This window comes from Choloepus didactylus, chromosome 7 (genome assembly GCF_015220235.1).
Source record: "Choloepus didactylus isolate mChoDid1 chromosome 7, mChoDid1.pri, whole genome shotgun sequence".
Taxonomy (NCBI): domain Eukaryota; kingdom Metazoa; phylum Chordata; class Mammalia; order Pilosa; family Megalonychidae; genus Choloepus; species Choloepus didactylus.
The window spans coordinates 5864300-5879164 of NC_051313.1; positions in this window are offsets into that span (position 1 = coordinate 5864300).

A 14865-nucleotide genomic window follows, 5' to 3' on the forward strand; every position below is an offset into this window, starting at 1 on the left:
TGAGCCTTTATTCCTAAGGTTTCTGGGCCATTGGTAGTCCTGCCTTGATTGGATTGTTGCAGTTTTCCATTGACTTTAATCACAGGGCAGGGTAGTACTAAGGAAACCTCAGAGGATCTCCTGTATTCCAGGAAAACTCTTCTTTACTTCCATTGTGTAGTTGCAGTGCTATTTCTCCTTGATAATCAGGATCAATCACCCCAGTCAGTACAGTAATCCACTTCCTTGCCTGTTGATTCAAAGGCATGAGAAGCCCAAAGTGGCCAGGAGGCAGTCGTAACTTCCAGTTAAATGGAATCATTGTTGTGTCTCCTGGTGGGAGCAGTTGTCCTTTTGGAACTAAGACTTGTAGACCAGCAGAGATTAAGGTTGCAGGAACAGAAAGCAAAAATTTTCCTAGTGAATCGCTAGGGGTGATAGTGAATAGTGCCACTCTCATTTCCACCCCTTGATTCCTGGACCCATGTATCCTGGTTATGGGAGAAACAGCACCATAGAGTGGGTGCTGATTCAGAGCATACACAGCCTCCTGGAGAACACTGCCCCAGCTCTACAAGGCATTACCACCCAATTGGTGCTGTAATCGAGTATTCAAAAGGCCATTCCACTGTTCTACCAACCCAGCTGCCTCTGGATGATGGGGAACATGGTAAGACCAGAGAATTCCATGAGCATGTACCCATTCCTGCACTTCATTTGCTGTGAAGTGAGTTCCTTGATTAGAAGCAATGCTCTGTCAAATACCGTGATGGTGGATAAAGCATTCTGTAAGTCCGCAGATGGTAGTTTTGGTGGAAGTGTTGTGTACAGGGAAGGAAAACCCATATCTGGAGTATGTGTCTATTCCAGTTAGAACAAATTGTTTCCTCTTCCATGATGGAAGTGGTGCAATGTAACAAATCTACCACCAGGTAGCAGGCTGATTACCTCAGGAAATGGTGCCATATTGGGGACTGAGTGTGGGTCTCTGCTGCTGGCTGATTGGGCACTCAGCAGTGGCTATGGCCAGGTCAACCATGGCGAGTGGAAGTCCATGTTGCTGAGACCATGCATAACCTCCATCCCTACTGCCATGACCACTTTGTTCATGAGCCCATTGGGCAGTGACAGGAGTGGCTGGGGAAAGAGGCTGACTGGTATCCACTGAATGGGTCATCATTGATTATTAAAATATTCCTCTGCTGAAGTCACCCTCTGATGAGCATTCACATGGGACACACACAAAAATGTCTATCCACATGCTTCTTCCCCAGACTTCTTTGTCACCAGTTTTCCAATCATGTTCCTTCTAAGTCCCTGAACATCAAGCCAAACTGTTAGCAAAACAGCCCATGAATCAGTATACAAATACATCTGGCCGGTTCTCCTTCTAAGCAAATGAACAACCAGCTGCACAGCTTGAATTTCCACCCACTGGGAGGATTTCCCCTCACCACTGTCCTTCAGGGATATCCCAGAAAGGGGCTGCAGTGCTGCAGATGTCCACTTTCAGGTGGTACCTGCATATCATTCAGAAACATCCGTGAAGCAGGCCTGAGTTTTCTCTTCCTCAGTCAACTGATTGTCAAGAACTCCCCAAGAGACCATAGCTGTGGGCTGGGAAAGAGAAGGTAATGTGGCAGAAGTGGGGACCATTCACATTTGGACCACTTCTTCATGTGATGTACTTGTACCTTCAGGACCTGCTTGAGCCCTATCTTGTATATACAATTTCTGTTTTGTGATGGACTTCTGCTGTGCATGCTGAATTTTATGGCTTACCAGGTCAGACAACACCCAGCTCATGATAGGCCACTCAGGTCTCATGGTATCTTAGTGGCCATGGTTAAGCATTCCATCTCTACCAAGGCCCAGTAGTAGGCCAAACACTGTTTCTCAAAAGGAGAGTAGTTATCTGTAGAGGACAGTAAGGCTTTACTCCAAAATCCTAAGGGTCTGCATTGTGATTCTCCTATAGGAGACTGCCAAAAGCTCCAAACAGCATCTCTATTTGCCAATGACCTTTTGAGATCAGCTGTATCATATGGTCCAAGTTACAGAGCAGCTTGCACAGCAGCCTGGACCTGTTGTAGAGCCTCCTCTTGTTCTGGTCCCCACTCAAAACTAGAAGCTTTTCTGGCTGCTTGGTAAATGGGCTGGACTAGCACACCCAAATGTAGAATAGGTTTCCTCCCAAATCCAAAGAGGCCAATTAGGCATTGTGCCTCTTTTTTGGTCATAGGCAGGGCTAGATACAACAGCTTATCCTTCACTTAGAAGGGATATCTTGACATGCTCCACACTACTGGATACCTAGAAATTTTACTGAGGTGGAAGTCCCCTATATTTTTGTTGGATTCATCTTCCGTCCTCTGACACACAAATTCCTTACTAAGTATAGAGTAATTGCTACTTCTTGCTCACTAGGTACAATTAGCATGATATCATCAATATATGGACTAGTGTAATGTCTTGTGGGAGGGAGAAATGATCAAGGTCCCTGTGGATAATATTATGACACATGGCTGGAGAGTTGATATACCCCTGAGGTAGGACAGTGAATGCATACTGCTGCCCTTGCCAGCTGGATGAAAACTGTTTCTGGTGGTCCTTACTAACCGCTATTGAGAAAAAAGCATTCGCCAGCTCAATAGCTGCATACCAGTGCCAGGGGACGTTTTGATTTGCTCAAGCAATGATACCACATCTGAAACAGCAACTGCAATTGGAGTCACCACCTAGATAAGTTTGTGATGATCCACTGTCATCCTCCAAGACCCATCTGTTTCTGTACAGGTCAAATAGGAGAGTTAATTGGGGATGTGGTGGGAATCACCACCCCTGCATCCTTCAAGCCCTTAAAAGTGGCATTAATCTCTGCAATCCCTCCAGGAATCTGGTATTGCTTCTGATTTACTATTTTTCTAGGTAGGGGAAGTTCTAGTGGCTTCCACTTGGCCTTCCCAACATAAGGGCCCCCACTCCATGACTCAGGGAACCAATGTGGGGATTCCACCAGTTGCTGAGTAAGTCTATTCCAATTATGCATTCTGGAACTGGGGAAATAACCACAGAATGGGTCTGTGCTGGTTTGAATCTATTATATCCCTCAAAACACCATGTTCTTTAATGCAGTTTTGTGGGAGCAGACATGTTAGTGTTGGTTAGGTTGGAACCTATTGATTGTTTCCATGGAGATGTGACTTAATCAACTGTGGGTGCAATGTTTGATTAAATTATTTTAATGGAGATATGGACCCCACCCATTCAGGGTAGGTTTTGATTTAATCACTGGAGTCCTGTAAAAGAGCTCACAAACAGAAGGACCTCAGAGCACCTAAGAGTGACATTTTGGCGAGCAGCTGAGAGAGACATTTTGAAGATGGCCATTGAAAGCAGACTTTTACTGATGCTTTGGAAATGCTAGCCCAGAGTTTGCTCCAGAGACACTAAGAGAAGACAAATCACCCCAAGTGCAACATTTTGAAGAATAAACAAGAGCTGGAACACAACTTGGAATCAGCAGACTTCAGCTACGTGCCTTCCCAGGTAACAGTGGTTTTCTGGGCGCCATTGGCCTTCCTTCAGTGATCATGTTGATACCTTAATTTGGACATTTTCATGGCCTTTAGACTGAATTTTTAAGCAAATTAGCCCCCTATATAAAAGCCAATCCATTTCTTGTATTTTGCATAACAGCAGCATTAGCAAACTGGAACAGTGTCTGATGACCCACTAGATATCCACTGTGAGACAGACCTGAGCTAAAACTCCATTGGTCACTTGATGCCAATAAGCCCCTACTCTGACTGGTGGACCAGAATGAAATTTTGGATCTCCTAGAATTAATGCACTTCTGAGCTGATGTCTAAAATCCCCTAAATATCTGATCATTTCCTTTTCCCCAATGCCCAGTTACCTTGGTAAAAGGCTGTAGGTCTCCCTGTGGAAGGCTGGGAGGAAGATTGACAGTATAAATTTTTGCCAGTGTAACTGGGTCCTTCCCCAAGGGTACCTGGCCTTCCCCTTATTCTAGGGGTTCTGGGTCTGTGAACTGTCTTAAGTCTGGGAATTGCTTAAGGGGCCATGACTCTCTGTTTTTGTAATTCAAGTTGGACTTTCGTTCATTCAACCCAGAATTCTTCTGCCTATACCACATAAACAAGAATTTAGTAGACTGTGCATCAATTTTACTTCAAGGTACCCCATGATCTACTAGCCAACACCAGAAATCTCTTTGAGTCAGATTATTTTGACTGCTGCTTTGAGTCTGCTATACATTATGGTAGTCATGTCCACCTTGTCTTTATTGATAACTGCTGCCATGTTGCTTTTGCCAACTCAAAGTTTGATTATCCCTATTGTGTTTAAGATTCCAGCTCAGTGACAGCAGTTCCCACAGTAATATCTGACCTACAGAGAAGGGCAACTGCAGAGCTCTTCAGGGATGATGGAGCTAGTCTCACAAATTTATTCCTCACAGTCCTGGTAAAAGGTGTGTCCTCTGGACATTCCAGGGCTGTGTGAGCAGGTCTTCCATGATAAATGCACTCTAACATTCCAATCTCTCTAAGCCTTTGAATCCCCTCCTCTACATTGTACTGGGGCAGTTCTGGCATTTCATCCTCAGGTAATGTTGGCCACCTTTTGATCCATGTTTCAGCCAACCACCCAAACAAACTGTTAATGCCCTTTCTAATCCCTCAAGCTACAACACTGAATGCAGAATCTCTGCTTAGTGGGCCCATATCAGTAAATACATCCTGAACCAACTTTATATTCCTTCCACCATTATCCCACACCTTTAATATCCATTCCCACACACATCCCCCTGGTTTCTGTCTACATAAATTGGAAAACTCATGCAGTTTTTTGGAGTATAGCATACTTCCTCATGAGTCACACTTTCTACCTCACCCTTCAGGTTCTGTTGGGACTTTAGTTATAGGTCTTGAAGCAAAGACTGGTGGTGGGGGTGGGTCATGAAAAGAATTAGAAGCATCCTTCAAGCCAATTACTCCAGGACATTCCATTGCAGTTTCATCTGCTGAGACAGGGTAATCAGTCCGCACTGAGTGGGGGTTGCTTCCTCAGGGGAGGTGATTACAGGTTAGCAGCACCGCAGGGTTAATCTCTTTAGGTGGAGTTTGAATGGCAGGCTCCTCAGGGTAGACTGGAGGCCAGGAAGCTGTTTCCTCAAATAAGGCTGGAGGTTGTGGGGCTGTTTCCTCAGGGCAGACCATTACAGGTATGTCCAGCAAAGACTCAGCAGAATCCAGGGTTCCAATGTCACCACTGCCATTATTATCATCCCATGTATCCCCATCCCAATTTTCAGGACCCCTTTTTTTTCCATTCAATGCCTTTACTGCAGGGTTGAGATTTTAGTTTACATTGTAAATCTGCTACTTGCACAATGAGATTCATTCAGTACAGTTTTCAGAAATCTGAAGCCTGTGGCCAAAGGAAATAAGATTTTCTTTCAGGGCACTTATGGAAAACTTTACATTATTCATATGGTGTTTAAGTTGCAAATTTGAAGCCTTCAGCCTTCCTTTTCTCTTACAACTGTATCCAGTGTGTCTAAGAACAACCAGCCAACACCATTATACCTCTTAACTCCATGACACTCTGTTAAGGTGTCAAAACACTATCACCCAGGGCTTTGCTTCATACAAGAGTATGATTAGGAGAATGAAATGGTGATATTTTGTATATCTCCATTGCCAACTCATGCCATGGACTGTCAGTGCCATCTTGATTTTTAGAAACAGGGTCCTTGGTGCCTTTGAATCTAATCAGAGTAGAAAACCAATTATAAAAGCCCATTTTAAGATTCTGTTTTTCAAGAACCACTCCTGGTACCAAGCTGTATTAGTTAGGGTTCTCTAGGGAAACAAAACCAACAGGAGATATCTGCAAATATGAGATTTTATTAAAGTGTCTCATGCATCTGTGGGGAAGCATGAGTCCAACTTCTGTAGGCAGGATGCACAAGTCCAAATTCCATAGGGCAGGACACATGAGTTCAAATTCCATAGGGCAGGCAGCAAGCTGGCAACTCCAGTGAAGGTCTTTGATGAACTCCGCAGGAGAGGCTGGCTGGCTGAAGAAGAAATGAAGGTTCTCTCCCTTCTCCACTAAAATTCTTCAACTGATTGGATTAAATCCAGCTGATTGAATTCTCTCACTGCAGAAGACACTCCCTTTGTTGATGACATCAGTCACCGATGCAATCAACTGACTGATGATTTAATAAACCAGCCTTCTGGTTTATTATCCAGACACAAATGCCCTTGCAGTAATGGTTGGGCCAGTGCTTTCTTGATCAGACAACTTGGCACCATCACCTGGCCAAATTGACACATGTACCTAACCATCACACAAATCTTCTGCTTCCAACCAAGATAAAGCAACAGGGACCTGGTTTACCCTCTCCCTGAAAGTGCTAAAACAAAAAGAAACAATTTTTTTAAGACACTGGGCATTATATGACAAATGACAGTGATTCCCCTGAAAATAGGGGACACAAATGAGAAAAGTCCCACCACTAACCCACCTCAGTGCCTGGAGAGTTTTTAGAATGCTGTGATGGGATGACAACTTCGGATTGAGCCCAGGGCTCTCTCTGAGTTTCTAGGATGGAGCTGAGGGCCTGAGGTAGTTGGAGTTTACAACACAGAGCACTGGGGAAGAAATTGCTGCGCAGAAAGGTAATCCACCTAACTGATCTACAGCCTTAACACAACCCCAATCAAAATCATACCAAATGTTTTTGTTGAAATTGACAAGCTGGTTATAGAATTTACATGGAAATGCAAAGAACCTGGAGGAGGCAAAACAAAATTGAATAAAGAAAAACTCAGAAGACTAACATCATCTGTCCTTGAGTCAAAATCAAGAGATAAAGAAGAAAAAAGTAGACCTAGAAAATTCACTCCCATGTATGTCTTTCTTCAAGCTTGATACTATTCCTCAATCTGTCTCCTACTGTTTCCTATTCAAAGTCCTCAGCCATTGCTTTTTGAATTCTGTCCTGGGATTTTAGCTGTGACTGGGGGGTGAGAGAAGGTGTACCAGCAGTCCTTATTACTTTTTTGGAAGTACAGATTTCTGACATCGTTGAGTCTTTCTTTTGTAGGTTTGTTTTATATTTCATTAAGTTCTGCTTTCATATTTATTATTTATTTCCTTCTTATTTCTTTGGATTTCATTGCTACTTGACGTTTTGATGCTGACGCTGTTCCAGATGCCAAAATTCAATGGGACAAAGCAAAGCCTTTGATCCAGCAGCATTCAACTTCTGAAAAATGCTATGAACTTCCTTTTTCCTCGTCATCCTTCTAACCAAAGACTTGTTTTTAGTCTTTATTCCCTAAAAGCTCCTCATCTTTAAAACTGTGCTACACTGCAATTTTCTTTAGAAGTAAGTGAATAATATCCCTGGATTCAAGGGATTTTGCATGCCAAATACATTATACCATACCAGATAAGAGCAAGAACTTCTGGAGTTAGACCTGGGTTCCAATCCAGGATCTATAAATGAACTTGGACAAAAATTGCTTTATTTTTTCTCAAGTTCTTCTTCTGTAAAATTGAGGTAACAATATCTATCTGATGTGGTTATGAGGATTAGAGGTGAATTTGCATGAAACGTGTCTAGCATGTGTTTAGCATGTAGTAAGCATTTTGCTACTGGGAGCTATTATTTGTCTTAGGACAGTGAATGTTTTCATCGATGATGTTCTTATTTTGGTTTGCACTTTGATGGTTTTAATTTTGTGTGTCATCTGATTGGAAAATCTAGGGGGGAATGCTACAGTCCACAGATGATGTAGGACTTGGGGTCCAGCTTTGGTTAGAAATGACATATGCTCTCCCAGTGAGCAAGAGCTGAAGTTGAGGGATATGTTAGCATTTGGTGACTTCCTTGAAAAGACCCATATAAAGCATGTTGTTGGGTAGCTTACACCTGCCTGGGCTGTAAAGCCAAATATGCCTCCCCTGTGATTATTCACTAGACTTGACTCACGATGTGTTTCCCTGCATGGTAGGGATTAATTTAGGAAGCTGATAAACATCACATATTGAGCATATTTATTTTGAAGCAAAACAGAGCACTTTTTGAAATGAACCAGTTGCAAATGTACTAATTTGAATTACTATTTGCTTCACTTAAACTCTGTTAGACTTTTTGAGATCATTTCATGTGAATAATCTTAATTCTTATGTTAGAAAGGGAATGGAAAGAGATAAATTTAAATTTAGGCAGTCTTCATATTTTTGAGGTTCCCCCTTGGAAATTTTATTTGTTGTAAATGAAATTAGAAGAAGAAAATCTTAATTTTATTCTTTTATAAAATCTTTATAAAAATAAAAAAATATTAAAATGATTATGTTACTGACCAAAGGCTTAAAGCCCAACATACTCTAGAAATGAAACAAATATTATTTGTTTTAAAGAAACAATAAATAATATAACACTATATTATAAAGATTTCTAAGATGACATACAAGATGCTCAAGCAAATAACCCAGTAACTAATGGCATTGAATTGAGTGTCTTATGATACAGTGAATTGAATTTTCCTTCTTTATAATTTCAGCCCATAATTCATAATTACTGAAACAAATCATGAGAGTTGTAAAATTCAGAAAAGCTCCTTTAGTCATATTTTTATAGGCATTTAGCATTTTGTTCCTAGAGTCTTAGTGACATCTGATTATCCTCTAATAAAGTTATTCCGGTTTACTGGCTTTCTCTCACTACATAGTTTGCTGAACAATAAAGGAATTAAATATTAAGTCGTTCTTCTGCTTTTAAGTAAGGGTTGTTTTCTTTCTTGAACTGACATCTCAGTAACATTCAGTTTCATTTTTTCAACTGATGCCCAGTGCATATATGCCCTTAAAAATGTATAAATGAACTATTCTTCACACATGCTATTCTTTTTCACATTGTTTCATTTCACTAGCAAAATTTCATTTCACTTGAGTGAAATGTCTCAAAGGGAACTCTTCACTCTGATTTTCATGAACTAGATAAATCATGTCCACTGCCTCTTTCTACACCCCTGAGCTAAGAATGGTTTGTACATCCTTAAATGGTGGAAAAAATAATGAGGAGGATAACATCTCATGACAAGTGGAAATGATATGAAATTAAAATTTTTGTGTCTCTAAGTGTTGAATTTTTAGAAAAAATTGTGAGAATTTGCTTTCTCTTGTATATAATTTCCCACATAAAATCCTTGATTTTGCCTCTTTCCCTGCAAAGCCTAAGTGTCTGGCCCTTTACAGGAAAAGTTTGCTGACCCCTGCTTTAGATAAATGTACTGCATTTTTCTTTACATCAGTTATTTTAAAAGGATTTAAATGACTGAATAAAATATTTATTCCAAAGACAGGAAGGAGGTTATTTTAAAAGTAAGTATCTGACATCTCATGAATCCAGAAAAGTACTATGATTTCAAGTAATCCTCTTGAGACAGGATGCATCCATTCCATATAGTTTCAGAGTATCTTATCTGGAATTATTCTTCTGATGTTGTTTACCAGATATGAAGAAAATTGATTAATTCATTTATAATCATAGTTTTGCTCTCTAGTTCTAAAGAAAGCTTAATTTGTTCTTTTTTATTGCTTTCTTCCTCTCACTCCTCCATCCCCCCTTCCTTTCCTAATTTCTTCTTCCTGCCCACTCCTGCTGTTTGAGACACATACTATTTATTCTTCTTCCATTTGTGTATCCTCTGTCCCCCTTCTTTTTTTTTAGATGCAGTTTTATTGAGATATATTCACACAGCATACAAACCATCTGAAGTAGATAATCAGTGGCTCGCAGAATCATCACATGGTTGTGCATACAGCATCATTATCAATTTTAGAATATTTTCATTACTCCAGAAAAGAAATAAAAACAAAAAAGAACCCAGTGCTCCCATACCTCTTATCCCCTCCTATTTTTGATCCGTACTATTGGTGTGGTCCATTTGTTACTGTTGATGAAAGAATATTAAAATATTACTAACTACAGTCCATAGTTTGCAATAGGTACATTTTCCCATATACCCCTCTATTGTGAACTCCTTGTAATAGTGTCATACATTTGTCTAGTTCATGAAAGAACTTTTTTATATTTGTACAATTAATCACAAACATTGTCCACACAAAAGTCACTGTGTTATGCATCCCTTCTTTTTAATGTCATCCTCAGGCAATGGGAGTGATTTATCTAAATGCTGATGTGGTCACACTCGCTCCGTGGTTCTTACTCATTTCAATTGCCGCATCCCAGAGAGCCCACCTCCCCAGCCGAGGCCCCCACCCATCCATTGTCCTAAGTGCACCAGATGCGCTGGGAAGGCTGCCACTCCCAGAACGTGTCCTGCTTCCCGGGTCTCCACACGTGGACAAGTGGTTTTCCCTGACGGGAATGTTCCCTGCCGAGGTCTCCTCCGACTTGGCCCGAGTACCATCTGGGACACCTTCACCCCTGCCCAGGCTGAGTGCTGTGGGCGTCCCTGGGTTTCCTCTGCTCTGCACTGACCTCCGTCTTTCATGGCGCTGTGATGGTGGGCTGCTCGATGTCTGCCTCTGGGGTGCACGCGAGGACCCCTAGAAGTGGAGGCTGCGCTGGATCTCCCTCTTACCCCGTCTGCAACCGCCATGTCTTGCACCTTTGATACTCCAGAAGGTGAAATTGAGGGGTTCCCAAGGACTCAGAGAGCAGGGCAGTGGGACACACAGAGGTGGGCACTTTGTGGGAAAGTCCATCTGAGGAAAAGTGGACGAATTTATGCAGAACATAGATTCCCTTTAGTTCTGCTGTGAGTGTCATGAATTGGGGAGACGGGGTGACTGGCTGCAATATTTATATTGTCATCCCCTAAACCAAAGACTGCCTATATGTGGGATTTTGTTTGACAAATGTGTGATATTGGTGAGTCGAGAGAATCTGCAGTGTTTCGGACTCCTGAATTTCCACCAAGCTACGTGTGTGTGTGTGTGTGTGTGTGTGTGTGTGTGCGCATCTGTGTGACAGAAACAAAATCACTCAGGGTAAGTTTTACTTCTTTTTACTTTTTTTTACATTTTTTTCCTTGTTGCTGCTAAATTATTTTCTGCAGAGATGATGTAAACAAAGCACTTACAGGGACTATCATAATTCAAAGCCAAGGTCTCTCAGGTTAGCAGTGAATAAAGAACACATTTGTTTACTCTCATTGAACCAAATTATTCAAATTGAATGCTTTAATGGTGAACATTATTTACCTCAATAAGTGCTCTGGTCTGCATTGGAAAGGACTATTTGGCAGTTTTTCCAAAGTCATTTTTCTAATCTGCTTTTTTTCACACAATTTATTGTATAATTTTTTCATCAGTTTTCTGCAAGCTAAATAGGTATTTAGGACAACCTCCCGAGACTGTAATCACGAAACCGTAATGTACTGGAAGGCATTGAGATTATTTGCACAGGGTCCCAAAATTAGACATTCGCTTGACTGTAAACAAAGAACCTCAATTTTTCTTCATATCATTATTAAAATTGCAACCAAAGGGCATGATTCTTCAACATTGTTTACTCTTCAACTGATACTGTACTGTTATTTGCAACAAACTGACTGATGGAAATAAATCACTAAAAATTGAAAATCACATTTAAATGAATAAACTTTTTAAGGTCAAAAATTGCCTCCATTCCACCAGGAAATCTCCCATCCATATTTTGTGGTGATGCACTGTTGCCTTGTGCTTGTCCGCCTAACCCTTTAAAAGAGCTATGCCACTTGATTGATTTCTGCCCACTCATTTACTCTTTTGTTGTTGTTGGTATATGATGTTTTAGTTCTTTTGTTTCCGCCTAAGGGAAAGGGTGAGACAGATGTCTGCGATGAATGGAGGCTGAGAAGAAATGGTGTGACTCCTACATGAGTGACAAGTTATGCTCGATAAGCACAATTTTATCCTCACCAACAAAAGCTTCCTTTTAAACGTTGCTAATGTTTTGTTATCATTCTTACATTTCACCTCTTTGGCTACCTCATCTACTGAACGTAGGTAAGAATGGAGAAATAACAAGCAAATTAACATATCAAGGAAAAAATAAGAGATCTCCGAGCAATTGTGCATCCTGGATTCATTAATGTGCTTCATAGAAGTCTTTGCCAGGATCTTTTTTACTGTTATTTGAGTCACAGTTGCAAGGATCTTTTTTTCTGCCCTATGAGAGTTTAAAAGAAACTAGTTAAAGAAGGCATTGCTTTTCTCCTATTACTTGCAAAAACTTTAGGAACTTACTGCATGGCGTAGCTCAATAAAATCGTGGACGCTCATAAAAAAGACCATGAATCATAGAGAAAAATAAACGTTCATTTTGAAATAGTTTTTCTCAAAGTGTTTTTTTTTTAATTGAAAATGTTATGCTTACAAATATAAGTTCATGTTATATTTATTGATTTCTGCCCACAGGTTTCCTCTTGAGCTTACTCTCTGTAGTCCCTCTGTTTTCAATCAGAGTCAACCCCCGTTAGAGGAGCAGGGCTTTTTCCGATTAGGACCTCAGACTGCAAACTCCTACCTAAGCTTTCTAATGGTGCATCTAATCACAGCAATATTCGAATGCTTCTTCACAATGGACTGGTTTATCATAGGATATTTTATTGCATCAGCAAATTATAAATTTGAATTAATACAACTAATAATTAAAGGAATAATGCATAACCAGGATAACATTTAAAATATAAATGCTCAGGTTCCATTAAGCACCTTTTGTATCAGTCTCGGCCATTACCATGTATTGGTGACCTCATCCAGTCTCGCTGGGACCCAGGCTCCATAGAGTAAAACACTTCCATGCTCTTGTTTATTTGCAGCAAAATTTATTCTTGTACTATATACACTGTGCTTTAAGGTATTCAGCCCTTGTTCAGTGTTCTTTTTGGAAAAAAAATCACTTTGTTAGTAATGAGTAAAGGGTATGGTCATTATTTAAAATTGTTTGTAGATTAAATTGGAGACCAGCCCTCATGCTCAGAACCACCTCCAGTCCTGAGAAATGTGTGTGTGCATCTTCCCGGCGTGTGAGGTGACATTTTGTGTACACATATTTGATTTAAATTGCTTATCCATGCCTTTATCACGCAGCTGTTTCCAAATCTATATCAACAAGATTTGGGGATTTTTTTTTTTTCTAGTTAGGATTCTGAAATTACCATTCGACACAAGGCATCTTTGTTTTCAACAGTTTCGCATCAAAATTAAAACCATATTAGGCAAAATTATTTTGGCTACACAGTTTTTAGTCATTGGGTTTTTACACAAGAACGTCACCATTCCTGAGTTATACATAGTGTTTCACCTCATAGCCCCTGGAAGTAATTTATTTTTTTATTTTTTAATATTTAAGTAATATTTTTGGTAAGGTACATCGATGATTTACTTTCTGAGAATCTAAAGCATGTTAATTCATCAAAGACTCACCTTTGAAGTACTATTATTTTGTGTGCCACAAAGAAAGAAAAAAAAATAACCCTGCTAAGTAAACTATTACATGCCACTGATTGTAGGACACACACTCATTTCAGATAAGTTAAAAAGCTGCATTTTAAAAATATAGCATTTTAGAATCAATGATGAAATTTGCTGAAAATGTTTTCCCTTTTCCTCTATTCATGAATATCTAACAGATTGGCGATTGAATTTCTGGTTTACAAACCTCTTGGGAGGTGGCAGGAGATGGTGGTTAAAAACACAGAATCTGTCCTCAAAACCTAGCTCTGTTACTTATTGTTTGCCTGGCTTGGCCAAGTTAATGTGTGTCTGCTTCAGTTTCCTCATCTTTAAAATAGAGGTGATAAAAGTCACCACCTCAGAGGATTATTATGAGGACTAAATGGGTTATTATTAGAAAACAGAAAGGGACATGAAATATTAGTAACATAAATAAATAACATGAATAAACTAGGGTTCTCCAACTCAGTGAATTGCCTTTTGCATTTTATGTCATAGGGAACTATAATGCCAGGTAGGTAAACATTTCTCTCACTTAACATGTAGAGAATTTTCCATTTTTTAATATTAAAAAAATTACACTTACTTCTGGTCTTGTTATACAGTCATTTTTCATTTGATGAGTGTATTAGTTTGGGTTCTCTAGGGAAACAGAATCAATGAGAGGTGTCTCTATCAAATTTGTAAAAGTGACTCACGCAACTGTGGATATGCACAAGTCCAAATTCTGTAGAGCAGTCAGCAAACTGTCAACTCCAAGGAATATGTCTGATGAACTCCTCAGGAAACAAATCAGCAACTTTGACGAACTCCTCAGGAAATGCTTTACTGGGCAGCTGAAGAAGAAGGTACCCAATTGCTGATGTGTTACTGTGGACACTTTATGGCCTTAAGACTGTAACTGTGTGACCAAGTAAACCCCCTTTATAAAAACCAATCCATCTCTGGTTCTTTGCATTCTGGCAGCATTAGCAAACTAGAGCAGATTTTGGTACCAGAAGTGGGGTGCTTTTGCTGCTGAGTTTGCAAATACCAAACAGGTTGGAGTGGCTTTTCAAATCTATAAGGGGAAGATTCTGGAAGAATTGTGAGGAGCTTGATAGAAAAGGCCTAAACTGCTTCGAAGAGACTGTTTGTGGAAATATGGACTCTAAAGATACTTCTGACAAGGGCTTGAACAGAAATGATGAATGTGTTGTTGCAAACTGGAAGAAAGGCGATCCTTGTTTTAAAGTGGCAGAGAATTTGGCAAAATTGAGTCCTGGTGATGGATGGAAGGCAGAACTTGAAAGCGATGACCTGGAATATTTGGCTGATGAGATCTCCAAGCAAAATATAGAAGAAGTAGCCTGGCTTCTCCTTGCAGCTTATAGT